The sequence below is a fragment of the Medicago sativa genome, chromosome 7, assembly GCF_051527215.1.
Source record: "Medicago sativa cultivar Bolivia chromosome 7, Bolivia_mono, whole genome shotgun sequence".
Taxonomy (NCBI): Eukaryota; Viridiplantae; Streptophyta; class Magnoliopsida; order Fabales; family Fabaceae; genus Medicago; species Medicago sativa.
The window spans coordinates 65,665,965-65,681,883 of NC_140755.1; positions in this window are offsets into that span (position 1 = coordinate 65,665,965).

A 15,919-nucleotide genomic window follows, 5' to 3' on the forward strand; every position below is an offset into this window, starting at 1 on the left:
AGAAAACAGACATGAAATTTGGGCCAATATTAAATCAGGATCCAACCATGTTTGAAAATTGCTTTTCTTACATACACAATTGCTCTCACACACTAGTAAATGATCATTATATTTCCAACGGTAGTTAACTATTGCTCACATATACCTCTAGTGACAGTTAATTGCCACTGACTCTTACGTTGAGAAACCAACGGTTGTTAACTACCGTTGGAAATATAATGATTATTTACTAATGTGGGAGAACAATTGTGTATGTGAGAAAAGCAATTGTCACCATGTTTCATACAAGAATTTCAAAGCCCAGCTGTAAATACTCAGCTTAAACCAATTCAAGGGAAAGGATTATTTTCGACCAAAAAAACAAAGGAAAGGATTCTTTTGATTAAAAAAAAAAGAAGGGATTGGATGAAGCATGTCACTGCAACGTAGACATCAATGGAAGTAAACAATATGAAATCTCTAAAAAATTAGTATTAAAAAAATGACTATAGAAGATTTATATCTAGGAGCATGTTTTCATTGTTGAAAATAATAAAAGAAAGACATTTCACTCTATTTTTTTTTATAGAAGACATTTCACTCTTTTGTTGAGAGCTGAAATGAAGATAAAATTATTAGAGATATTTCTTTATTTTTTACGAAAAAATAATTAGAGATAGTTGAGAAAAACAAGCTAAATTGGCCACCATTATTTTTCACAGAATAAAAACAGGGGACAACCTCCTAAGGACGCAAAACTGGGACACCCCTTGTTTTTAATGAGAAAACTAGGACACCCTTGAACAAACCAAAATGACTATAAACAGAAGAGCAATTATATGCTAACAACCAAAAATCAACAACTTTGCCTACACCGTATACAGTTATAATGCAACTAGACCATCGACCCGTGCTCCGCACGGGTCATACCAGCTTACACATGCGCGTTTGAAGTTACGATTATTAGTTTCTTCCTATATTAATTGGTTATAACTGAATCAATATGTAAGTAATATTTTATAAAATTCCAATTACGATAAATATTAGTCGCATAATGGTGACTTTAGTAATATAATTTGTTGCTACCATTGGAATGCAATAAATCAAAATATCGTACAAAAATCATTGATTTTTAGCACAACTTATCTTACATTACGAAATACTTTTGGATATACTACATTTGAAGTCACATTGGCATCTTGAACATTTTCATCCATTGTAAGCATCTTCAATCCATCTCTGGAGGTAACTCTTGATATTGCAACATATAACTGACCATGTGAAAACACATGACTTGGCAAATATATCTCAACTTTCTTCAGAGATTGTTCTTGACTTTTGTTAATAGTCATTGCGAAAGAAACAACTATCGGAAACTGTCTCCGTTGAAATTTGAAAGGTATCATGACATCAGAAGGAGTAAGAGATAATCTTGGTATAAAAATTTTTCTTGCATATATTGCTTCGAAATATGACCTTTCCTTCAGGCACAAATTTACCCATTCTAGTTATGATTAGTCTTGTGCCATTGCATAATCCTGATCTTTGATCTGTATTCCTTAACAACATCACTGGAACACCAACCTTTAACCTGAGTTTGTGATTTGGAAGACCAGGTGTATTAATTGTGTTGAGAAATTCAGGAGTGTGAACAACATCAATTGCATCGCCATTCGGGTTTGTTGCTAACGGCGAATCTTAACTCAAATACATTTTTGCTTCGCCTGGAATCAAATCCAATATATAATCGTTTATTTGTTTGACAATTGAATGCTTTGGAGTTAATATGGACTTGTCTTGAAAATAAGCTATATCAGTCATGCTATCTAATATATTTGGATAGGTGATCTTGACAATAGTCGCAATAGAATTCTTTGTGTTCATTATAACTTAGGCTAAAGTGCAACTTTGGCCCCCTATCTTTCAAAAAGTTGCGATTTTGGCCCCCTAACTATGAAAACTACAATTTTGGCCCCCCATGTTTAGGGAAATATGCTCTTTTAACCCTCTAACATAAGGGAAATATGTCTTTTGACCCCTTATCTTTTCAAAATGTTGCAATTATGACCCCTTTTTTTGGACACGTGTCGCCTTCTCAGCAATTTTACGACGAAGGGGACCAAAATTGTAGTTTTCATAGTTAGGGGGCCAAAATCGCAACTTTTTGAAAGATAGGGGGCCAAAGTTGCACTTTAGCCTATAACTTATAGTATTATTATGGCTACATTGCACTTTTGGCCCCCTATCTTTAAAAAACTTGCGGTTACAGCCCCCTAACTAATTTAAATACAAAACAGCCCCCTAAGTATTGAATATTTGGCAGTTTTGGCCCCCAAGGCAAAAAAAATAAAAAAAATGACACGTGGCACCTCATTTAGGGTGCCACGTCAGCGTTGGGGGCCAAAACTGCCAAAGATTTTATACTTAGGGGGCTGTTTTGTATTTAAATTAGTTAGGGGGCTGTAACCGCAAGTTTTGGAAAGATAGGGGGCCAAAAGTGCAATTAAGCCTATTATTATTGCTTTCCATTAGTGATATCGGCAAAAGGAGTGCGCGAACTTATATTACGACTTTTTTTACCTCATATGAATACAATGATTCTCTTTAGAGGATTCTTGTGAAACTTGTTGCCCATTTCATGCTCAGTTTGGTTTTTTTTTCCTTCTATGCTTTAGATAACAAAGTCAATGGTTCATTTTTTGCAATGCCGATTAGTTGTCCATCAGTTAGGCATACACACACACACACACACACACACACACACACACACACACACACGTATGGAGTCCTCCCATACACATGCGGCTCATATCATAAGTACTGCACAATTATAGATGTAAAAACAGTGCATGCTTGCTGATATATACGTGCTTTGTGTATCTCAATACAATAACAACTCTTCGTTTTATGCATGATTGCATTTTGGATCCACCAAAGTTACATAACGGTACAACTCATAACCAATGTCTTTTGTATGGTGTGTATCCAAAAGCATATAATCATGCGACACATATTGCATAACAAAAAAATGCAATGTCAATTAAACTTCTCTAAATAGCGGCAAAAAGAGCATTGTAAACAAAGTGCATCAATAAACAATAAAAGCACAGAAACTAACAACAATATCTTATGACCTTAGTTTGTGAATCGATCTAAATAAATTTATTACTTAAAAAAAACACGTCAATTAAACTTTTCTAAACAACGGCAAAAAATAGCAATGTAAAGGAAGTGCATCAATAAACAAAAACACCACAGAAACTAATGGAGAGCATTAGCATATGACCTTCATATGTGAATCAATTTAAAAGGCCCTAAGCCCCAAAATTTCTACAAATAAATTTTTTTACTGAAAAAAACTATTTTTTAAAAAAAAATTACCGGGATTTTTTTTACTTGAAAAAAATATGAAATTTTTTTTTTACCGGGAATTTTTTTTTTACCGATTTTTTTTTTAAAGTAAAAAAATATTTTTACTGAAACTTTTTTACGAAAAAATATTTAATTGAAATCAACATTAAATGATGGTACCAAAGCTTGCATAACACACCAAGGAGACATTAATGATGACATGTCCACCCTTGGGAGGGAAATTCAAATTTGAAAACTTGAAATCAACATTAAATGCATCATTAAATGATGGTACCAAAGCTTGCATAACACACCTAGGAGATGTGTTTGGGAGGGAAAACACAAAAGCAATTAGGGTTAAACATTTGCTTGACTTAACTGGCTTTTATAATAAGTATGATTTCAAGCTATCACGGATCCCAAGATGGTAACAAAATATTAAAAAAAGAGAAATGATATTTTGACAACCACTTTTTAACAACTTTTGGACAACTTTCTCTCTCATACTCACATGATGTTGTTATCCTCTCTCTTCCTTTTTCTCTCTTCATTGTTTTTGACCAATAAGAAGTGAGAAAAACAAGGTTGTCAACAAAGTTGTCATCAAATGGATGTCAAAATATCATTACTCTAAAAAAAATTAGTTTGTATTGTAAACCGTATTAATATATGGTGTTGGACAACTTTTTAATTGTCAATTTATCATTTCTCTAAACAGAAGGCAAATGTTATATGAACAATCAAAAAGGTTGTTCACACCGTCTCTTTATACGGTTTGCTATACAAATCTATTTTATTAATCATTTTTAATTACATTGGTTTGCGTGCTAGGCTTAATTGTTTCACATGAAATTAAGGTGTGAAAAAGGTTGTAGCTTTTTGGTTGTCAATATAACACTCCTCTAAAAAGAAATGTTATTTGTACAACTATTTATTTATTTATTTTTATTTTTATAATTTTTGTGATAACTTTCTTTTTATACTTATATTATGTTTTTACTTTCTTTTTCTATTGCTTTGGTTTTTGCACCGATATCTCATTTTCTTTGTAAATTTATGGTTGTCTCAATAGTTTTCATTAAAATGGTTGTTCAAGTAACACAACTCATAAAAAAAATACAATCAATTGTTCACCATTTAAGCTGAGTTCTACTGTGAACCTATTTCATAATTGGTCCACCATGGACCGATACTTAAAATTATCAGAAATTTTAACAACGATCAAAAATATTATTCAGAAGTAAAAATTTATGAACCTTTTAACATTTATTATTAAGATCCCTAAAAAAAACAATTATTATTAAGATAATGATTTGAAGATGTCAGTTCAATAAAAAGTACATATTTATTTTTCGTTGTTCTAATCAAACTTGTATCAATTAAGACACTATTTAAAACAAAAAGACACCTACTTTCTTCTGATTTAATAGTCTCTGATGTTATATTTAGCTAAGGTGAAACTCACACTATCAAACTAATTAGAGAACGTCCTCGTGAGCTTAGCGCAGCTGGTTGGGACAATGCATAAAATATGGAAGGTCCGGGTTTCAAACCACGGCCACTACAAAAAAAAAACTAATTAGAGAACACACTATACCTACTTCAAGTTACAGAACCCATAATTTATACCGAATTATAACGTAGAAGCATTTCAAAGTTGCCCGTGTAGCGAAAAACAATAAGCACGAGACATAATGAATAAACATAACTCAAATCATATCAATGGATGACATAATAGATTTTATGGTTTAAACAACACCATAAATGTTCATCATTAAAACCTAATCTTAAGTGTTAAACTACTCATAGTAACATAAGACATATTCAAAAGTATAAAGAACAATACATGCAAGATAGAGTGACTAATGATCTTCAATCTTGTTTCCAAAAGGCGAAAATCGTTACTAATGCTGCTTGGATTGCACCTTCGGCCTTCAAATATGTCAAAATTTATAATTCTCATTTCTGGCTAAAAAAATTAATATATTAGAGAAAAACATGTTTGCCATGCATGCCCTATATAATGTCACGTTCGCGTCTGCAAAATTCTTTTTCTTATGATCTTCAGCTTGTGTGTGACAGAAAGCTCCCACTCACGAGGTGTGATTGTCTGAAACCTTTTTCACCTGATTTATTCACTTTTCATGTAAATTTTACGTTTCATATGTGCTAGTGATTTGAGACAGAACTTCCCCAGGTGGTCTTGACTTCAATATCTTATAAAATAAAAATTCCCAAACATGGAAAACCCCATTATTAAAAAATTCACCAGATCATGGAAAACACTTGAATAACAAACAACAGACACAATACTAGCTCGTGGATACAAGTAATAATTTGATAAAAAGAATCAACTGAATTTAACCACATTAATGTTTATATTTTGAAAATAGTCATGAGTTTCAAATATTTATCATATCGACTTTCTCATATATGTATATAAAATTTCTTTATGTAGATATAAACATTTAAAATCTACAACGGGAGCAGTGCAAACATTGAACGATGTTTTGCATATAAAATAAAAAGTTATTTAATAGAAACACTACATTAATTTAAATTTTTAAAATAGTGATAAGTTTTCAAAATTTTATCATATCAACTTTCTTATATATGTACATAAAAATTTGTTTTCGCATATATAAGCAAATAAATTCCACGACTGGCGCGATTCAACTATTTAACAGATTTTTGTATACATAAGAGAAAAATATTTAATATTTGTAATTATTCTACAATATTGACACTCTAAGTATTTTTTTAAATAATTATCGCAATGTTATATAACCCGTGAGAATGCACGGTTCTTTTACTAGTTTTAATCGAAACCAAAATAATTTTATGAAATTTTTTATAAAAGTACCGTCCGTATTTTATGCACATTAGAAGAACAAAAAGTGCAGTCCGTCTGCACACTAGTAATAATAATTGTAATAAATAAAACCACACAATAAAATAGTGAGAATCCCGATTAATGTATTGGTGAGATTTTTTTAAAAAAATGTATTGGTGGAGATGAAAGTAATCAAACGATATGGTCATACTAATAAGAGGTTACTGTTGTTGCCAAATTAACCCAAGAAGTAAAACAGATTAGCAACAAAACATGCTATTTAAGTGTAAATATCATAATCAACAGTCAGAGCCATACATATCCATCATGGGACGTCACCGTTTACTACTCATTCTTAAAAAGAAACTCCATATTCGGACGTTGAATTGAATTGTTCAACTTCAAGGCCACCTATTCTCATTGATAACCATAATCACCGGATTTCATATATATCTTATATATAGTGCACCTCACCTATATTCATTTTTATCACTCTCACATTATCTTTATCATCACTAGTAATGTTCGATGCTTAGGAAATTATTGCGTTTTTATAGCCATAGTGTAATTTTTTAAACGCAACAATTACCTGTGCACCGATCATTCCTGGTGAAAGTGAAGCCATTTTTTGAAAGAAAAATAAAAGAGGAATAAGATGAAGTGTGTAAACTATGTTGTTATTTCCATGTTTGATATATTCGAGTGTGTGTTTTTTGTTTAGTAGACAATTATGATAAGTTGGTGAAGTTAATGGTTATCACGTTGGAATTAAAAGAACAACAATAGAAGAATGATAGATCTGGAGCCATTTGATATATGAATTTTGTTAGACAAATTAATGATATTATGGTATTATTTATTTATTTGTTCATATTTTTTCTATATTTTACTTGGTCATTCTCGTTGGTTTTGATAAAAATAACACAAAAGATTGTTAACTTCAAGCAAAGTATGTTTGGTGTAGTTATATTCTTGATCTTCCTTCCATTGGTTGTTGTACCACTTTCAGCTCCAACAGATACTTCATGGTGGCAAGATATGTCACTCCTACACCAAGATACTCCATCCGTTGTAAAATTCATTTTGTAGGTTCATTCATTTAATGATGTATGTGGTCCATATTATGAACCACATACATAATTAAATGAATAAACCTAAAAAGTGAATTTTGCTTATATTTTGAAACGGAGGGAGTGTGCCATTTTCAGCATTATCAGCTTCCATGGTGGGCGAATTTCGATTATGCAACAAGGAAGGAGGTGTTCAATATTATCGTAATAAAATTCACAAACATTTGTACTTATGCTGTATATTTTTGGGAACTATCACAAACTTTTGAGTTGTTAATGACATGAGATTGATATTTTTCAAGTTTCGCAGTAAATATTTCTTATGTTTTTCATTCTAACTTTCTTATTTCCTCTTCTTTTGGCAAATTTATTGTCTTTTGGATCTGCAGAATGTTCTAAAGCCATTGTGCATATATCACCCTCACAGCTTTGACTAATGTATATTTTAAACTTTACACTCACAAGAGTATATGCACTCATTCTTGAAAGAAAACACATAAATGTGAAAATAAAATCGAAAACTAATAACAACAGTTGAAGAGGTTTGTGTAACACTAATAAATGATATGAAACAATGACCTTATCAACGTTTACTCATAATGGATGTAAATGTAATAGTGGATTTTTCGGAGTCCTCTTTTTATAATTCCATAAGGTATAATTTGATGAATTTTAAAACTTTCGTCAAGCTGCATTTACACATTCTTTGATTTCAAAGTGTAATCACTATATCATAGCCATAATGTGATATGCTCATGTTACTATCTAATCGTAATCTTTATGTCCAATTAAATTGACATTTTTTCAATCAGAATCGTGTTCTGCATAGCAAGGTATATGCCAAAGTCAGCTAAACAATGTAGTAATGTCAGTCATTAGAAAAATATATAACTTTGATGTAAACTTTTCATTTTCATAAAAAAATGGACTTGATGAAGCTTATGTTGTCAAAGGTACCATGTTCTTCGATTCCTGTGTGAGCCATGTTTATAATTTTTTAACATTTTCAGTTTTTAAGACAAAAAGAAGAAGTGAATTTAACCTTGATCGACCTGGTTTCCTGTACCAGTCAGAAAAATGGTTCGATGACGTGGCATTGAGTCAATTGCATGGATGATCCAATAGCAGGCTCCAACCAGTAATAGGTGCAGTTTCTGGTTGAACTGGCCGGTATGAGCCAGTTTTTAAAACTATGCTCTAAAGAACTATGCAGTTCTTGATGTTCGTCTATATGACGATTAAACAAGGAAGCTGCCGGGGGGGGGGGGGGGGGGGGGGGGGGGGGGGGTGTTAGTTTAAAAGCCTTTGAAAATATTTGTGACTATTGGATTTATGCTAATGGTAAGACTAAATCAATGTGTGAAAATAACAATTCAACTATGAATAAGAAATTCACCATTGAATTTTATTTGCCAATACAACAATCAATACAGAGTCTAAATCACAAAACTAAACCATCTCAAACCAATACAATGAATAACAAATCACACTAACTAAGTATTTGAACACTTGATATATGAATGAATTATTCGAAGTTAATTTCCAAGTTTAATTGTGAATGAGTTGAATGTTCAAAAACCTCAATCAAGGAGATTGAGTTTAGGTTAATGCAAAATAAACTCTCACAATCAAATGGTAATCAATTCATTCAATAGATTCATATATACAAATTAAATTGCTGAAAGTAAATGGATAAAGGAGAAAAGGACATTGAGATTTATAGAGGTTTCCCCATTTCGTCCTCACTAGGGGTACGTCCTCACTTTGTAGAAGAATACATATCTTCTATGGGCTTCCACTATGATGAAAATGTTTACAAGTGTATGATTATAAAGATTTCCTTGATTACGAATCTTTTATGCTAAGCAATCACACAATATCTAACTTTCAAGAACTTGAAATTGGACAGCCACAAGGTCTTCGAATCTCAAGCTTGCATGCAATCCTTTGATCTTCTGCTATGAGAAATCCTCTTTTCTAAGCCTCCACATCGATCCTCTTGAACCTTGAATTGTTGAGATATAACTCCCACGATTACCTTTGGAGGTGAAAAGTGCCTTCTTTTTCTTTAGATCCTTGATCCACCACCATGATCCTTTAGAGAAACCAATCTTACAAGTATTATAACAACCTAACAATCTAGACCTCAAAATCTACAAAAGTTTTTAGAAAAAAATGTTTAATCTGAATAAGTTGTAGAGAGAGAGAGAGAGATAGATAGATAGAGAGAGAGAGAGAGAGAGAGAGAGAGAGAGAGGATTTGGAGACTTTAGAGTGTATTTGCAAATTGATTTTATGAATAAGAAAGCGTGTGTGTGCGTGTGTGTTTAAAAGCCTTTGAAAATATTTGTGACTATTGGATTTATGCTAATGGTAAGACTAAATCAATGTGTGAAAATAACAATTCAACTATGAATAAGAAATTCACCATTGAATTTTATTTGCCAATACAACAATCAATACAGAGTCTAAATCACAAAACTAAACCATCTCAAACCAATACAATGAATAACAAATCACACTAACTAAGTATTTGAACACTTGATATATGAATGAATTATTCGAAGTTAATTTCCAAGTTTAATTGTGAATGAGTTGAATGTTCAAAAACCTCAATCAAGGAGATTGAGTTTAGGTTAATGCAAAATAAACTCTCACAATCAAATGGTAATCAATTCATTCAATAGATTCATATATACAAATTAAATTGCTGAAAGTAAATGGATAAAGGAGAAAAGGACATTGAGATTTATAGAGGTTTCCCCATTTCGTCCTCACTAGGGGTACGTCCTCTCTTTGTAGAAGAATACATATCTTCTATGGGCTTCCACTATGATGAAAATGTTTACAAGTGTATGATTATAAAGATTTCCTTGATTACGAATCTTTTATGCTAAGCAATCACACAATATCTAACTTTCAAGAACTTGAAATTGGACAGCCACAAGGTCTTCGAATCTCAAGCTTGCATGCAATCCTTTGATCTTCTGCTATGAGAAATCCTCTTTTCTAAGCCTCCACATCGATCCTCTTGAACCTTGAATTGTTGAGATATAACTCCCACGATTACCTTTGGAGGTGAAAAGTGCCTTCTTTTTCTTTAGATCCTTGATCCACCACCATGATCCTTTAGAGAAACCAATCTTACAAGTATTATAACAACCTAACAATCTAGACCTCAAAATCTACAAAAGTTTTTAGAAAAAAATGTTTAATCTGAATAAGTTGTAGAGAGAGAGAGAGAGATAGATAGAGAGAGAGAGAGAGAGAGAGAGAGAGAGAGAGAGAGAGAGAGAGAGAGAGAGGATTTGGAGACTTTAGAGTGTATTTGCAAATTGATTTTATGAATAAGAAAGCGTGTGTGTGTGTGTGTGTGTGTGAAAAGAGTTAATTTAGCCACAAAATAACGAACATGAATCGAATCACTAGAAGCATAATAGATTCAAATAGTGTAAAAATAGGAGATCTAGAAGCTATGAAGATTGATACGAATGTCAAGAACTATGAATCGTATCAAGCATTTTTTAGATGAAGATTAAATCAATTCAAATTTGCATAGGCAGAAATTTGAATCGAATCATGGTGTCCAGATGAAGATAGATACAATTCAAGGAACATTGCTATGAATCAATAAGCAACAATTAAATACCAAAGATGCCAAATGAATCGATTAAAAAACTCTCAAGATAAGTTTGAATCGAATCACACCTTTAGAAACCCAAAGACACCCAAGAAAAAAGATGGTTCGATTCAGAAAAGGTTGGAAACAATTTGAATCGAATCAAGGACCCTTAAAACCCAATTTTGAGAAAAATTGACTACCAAGAAACTCCAAATCTCAATACTAATGCAGTAATGCTTGTTAACATAGGACACAATTGTAGATGACATGAGATCATGTATTGACTATGGTGCTTTCGCAATTAAGCTATTTTAAAGGAGCAAGGAAAACACAAAACATCATCGAAACCTAAACCAAATGATTGAAGGAGCAACTACACTTGAATCTTCATAGTTTTCATATCCATTGATTCTTGAATTGCTACAACTATGAAGTCAAATCTTGGAGATAGTGTTCTCATTATCTTTTCAACAATTTGTTGATCATAAATTGTTTCACTCCATGCCTTCCTCTGATTCACAATGTTGATCGCTTTGAGATGTAATCAACAATCTTATGATCTTCTTCCATTTATATCAGTTGAAATTTCCTCCTTAAAGATTGAAGCTTGATCTGCTTCAACTTTTCATCACCATCATGGTACTTCTCAGGAATGTCCCACAGTTTCGTTGCATTTGTAATCTTTGAGATTTTCTCAAGGTTACTACCATTAATGCCTTATAAGAATAAAGCTTGGCAATCCTTCTTATTCAAATCCTTATGCACAGTTCTTTGTGGTTTTGTTGCATTTGCACCCAGTTCTTCATTACCATTCTGCATAATCTCAATCAAATCATGTTCCTCAAATTGAGTCTTCATCACAACGCTCCATCTTTCCCAATTTCCACCTTCAAGAATTGAGAGATGTGTGTTGAAACTGTTGTTACGATTCATGGTTTCTTTCACAATGTTTCCACAACTGATTATTTTCATGGCTAAAGCCTTTTTGTTCCTCCCTTAGATTTGAACAGGCTCTTGATGCCAATTTGAAAGCGCAACAATAATAACTTGCATCATACTTATTGAGAAATTGAGAGAGAATTGAGAAATTGAGAGATAGAAGAAGAGAATGAACTATTGATTGTAAACTTGTTATTCTCATTAGGAATGAAAGTATGTTTACATCATACTTATTTACAAGCTTATGTACATTACTTGGTGATCAAGTATTCAATCAAAAACTAACAAACTATTTAACTACTTTCTATCTTAACTAACTTGAATAAAAAATAATAGTTTGCGTGATTGTATACTTGGCTATCATGAGACCAATTGCGACAAAATGTGAATATTGTTGCATTAGGAATTTTATTAATATTGTACTTACTCTGTAGTTTGTTCTACCCAAAAAAATTATTTCTACCAAAAAAACTGTATCAGTTTGTCTTGGTCGATGTGATCTCTAATGGTTGTGGAATTTATTGTGTATTATGACTTTAGCGTTTCAATATTTTATTCATATTAATATCTTAAGAACTTTAACTGTGAATTGTGTAACTCGAGACCATTAGGTGGGATTACAGTGACACAATAGTATTTGATGTGTTGGCATCCTTGATTAACTTTTTTGATATGTCCTCTTGTTCAACATGAATGACCTACACACATATGAATACTTTAGTATTGACAGTCTTGTGTATGCACAAATGTGAACACGTCCTAATATTGCTTATGCAAGTGGTGTCCTTGGGACATAATTGAGAATATACCTATATAGCTTATGGTGCAAATCTCCTAACTAAAATCATGTAACCTATAAGGTTGTTATGAGATCTTTCCATGCCTTGAATTAGTGGAAGATTATATATTGTAATTTATGTCACCATTATGTTTGTTGCTCTATTTTGAGTTTCAAATAAACTATAAACTATCAACATAAAATTTGAGATATTGTCGTTAGATAGAGATGTGGATCAAATATTATTATTTTGTGCCAAGACATATAGTTAAATATTGGTTAACATCTTAATTGGTTGCTAGGGCCATTTTAACTTTGGAATCCATGAATAAACATATTGCATGATTTTATGTATTTCATATCTCATATTGGTGGAGTCACTGCATTAGGTGTCAATATTCCTATAAGAATAACCCAATTGGGTTGGTCTGATGGTGTTGACTTGAGACCTTGAAGTGTACTTGTCATCAAGGTCTCGGGTTCAATTATTCTCGGTGCCAAATATTCCTAAAGAAATGATTTTATGTATCAGTATGACACTTATAATCTTATGATAACAATCATAATCTTTCACACATAATATTGTAGAGTGGAATAGAGATAATTTTCTCTCTACACACACTCACTAGAAAGACTTGAAGAAGATCAAAAGGGGAGAAACATTTAATATATAAGGTTTATGATTAGAGTTATTATTTATTAAGAGTTCCACATCGGATAGCCTAACAATGTGTTTATAAGTGGGGGCAATCCTCAACTCACAAGCCGGTTTTGTGGGGTTGTGTTAAGTCCAACCACGATTTCTAAGATTATGTGTTGTCTTGTTAATTCTAATTGAGTTTTACAAATGGCCGAAGTAAAATAAACAAAGAGGAGTGGTTTTAAATTTGACAAGGGTAAATTTTTATCATGTCCTATGCTTTTCTATCAAATTTTATCCATGGTCCTCTCAATTCTAATTTTAGTGTTTATGCTGAAAATAGAAGTACAACCATTATGCTGAAAATAGAAGTACAACCATGTGCATCATCAGATGGTAAGAATCGAAGATAGGTCCCAAACTCACAATAATAATGAAAGCAATATCATAGCAACAACAACAAAAAAACAACATTCAAGGACCAGTTTGATTTGAACAAGTCCTTCTATTTGTCTTTATCTTGAATCTATGCATCCATGGACCGCAAAAACATATCCATCCAAGCAACCAACTTAAGAGGGCCATGACATCAATAAAGACTATCCCAAACTACATTCATGGATAGTTAGTTCACTTTTTGATTGGTTCAATGTTCTGTGGTTCAAGTGCAAAGATATGGTCCTAGCTTTTTTTGATTGATTCAATGTTTCTAGTCTTCAATCATTAATTTCAACTAATTTTGAAAAGGGTATACCAAACCTTAAAAAAATAAAAACTTTTGATACCCTACTACCTCTGCAATTGTATTTCAAGAGTTGAATTAATTTACTGGATGACACTATCGTAAAATGTTACCAGTGCGTTCGCAATTACAATACAAACCTTGATAATGTGACAAAATGTAGGTGAATATAGCGGATGCAGTTACTATTATTGTTGTACTTCTTAGAATCTAGATGAGACCTAATTTAACCCGATAAAACTAGCTTGTAAGACTATGATTGCCCCACCACTTATAAACATATCTCCGGTTCTATCACATGCAATGTGAAATAAAGGTGACTGGATAGAGATCGTCAAGGCTATTACATCTCATGAGAAAAATCCTCGTCTGAAAGTCAGATTTTGAGAAACCAAATGGGTCAAAAGACATGAAACATTATTGTTAGTAGCGAGTTGTCACACATAAATCAAATTTTTAATAGTTCGTGGTGTGTGTAAAACATTGTTAAGGGTTTGTATTTGTGAGATGTAGGTAAAATTGTGTGACCAGACCCTTGAATTGGAATACCTCTTCCGCTGCCAACAATCAACTTCTGATTTAAATGACTCAAATTAGAATAAAACGTGAAATTACCTTGTGATGTTGTTGTATGGGGCAAAACTCCAATATCCATGTGCTGCCCGGAGGAGTGAGAGACATAGTATGCATAACAGCAGCAATGTCAATGGGCGCTGGTGAAGCCGTGGCAGTGTGAGCCTGAGGGCTTTGGCCTAGAATGCATGGTTTCCTCAAAGGACCAGTGGGGCGAGTCCACTTAAATTTAGGATAAGGGCAATCTGACACACCCCACAGAGGTGGGGTTTAACCCCAAGGAGACCAGGGTGGATACTGCTGCTGCCAGGGTTGAGCGCCAAGAGGAGGCCGTTGTCGTGGGTCCAAAGGAGACATCAGAGCGTGAACCACCACGTTGTCTACGTCCTCCGGGGCGATTTTGATTGTTACGTTTGCATCTGATTCTGATTGTTGATTGTTGCATTTTGAGCGTTGCTGAGAGGTGTCCTCAGAGTCCATTTGAGCTGCAATATGCAAGGAAGTGTGAGAACTAGTGTGAGCTGCAATATGTAAGGCCAGATTCCTACAAGGTAAGCATGGAACGCGCTTGAAAGAATGATGATAGCAGATTGCTTTCGCGGATTAAGGTGGCAACCCCATGGTACGACTCAAAAAGATCAGACACCAGTTGAAAGACTAGACAGCGACTGCTGACATGTGCTCCAACGTTCTTCAACTGATCAGAAAGTTCCTTGAGACATCAACAATAGCCAGAAACATTAGGAAAATCATCCATGCGAGTGGATGAGAAATCGTTCTCAAGAGCAACAACACATGATTTTTGATTTTCCTCAAAGATATCAAGGAAACGGTTCCAAGCAGCCATGACAGTGGATCCTTTTTCCATTAAGGTGGTAAGGAGATAAAGAGAGTGGTGTAATAAATCCATTGAAGAACCGTTGAATCAAGAACTGTCCACATTTCAAAACTAGCGTCAGTGGAAGCAGATTTCTCTTTTCCGGGTTGAGGAATGATATTGTCGATAAACTTGTAGGCACGAGCATGAATCTCAAACAATTCAGCCCACACGACGTAGTGATCCTTCTCCATTTCTAGCACAAAAGGAATGCTTTTTTTGATATTAGTCACGGTAAGGGTCAGGTGAAAATCAGGTTTCGCCGAGTTGGAGATCATGGAAGCGGTGGAGGACACGACATTGATCGACGACATGGCAGGGGAGGAAGACATGGTGTCGCAGTAGTGCGAGGTGTGAGAGAGAGTTGCTTGTACAGTGGTTGGTGCGGCTAAGGAACACACTCAACCGACAGTGGGTGGATCAAGGGAATGGGCAGCAGAGGCCTTGGGTGAAGAAAATGGCAGGGCTGCAAGGAAGAAAGGGATAGGCTACGCTGGAAATTAGACTCGTGGTAC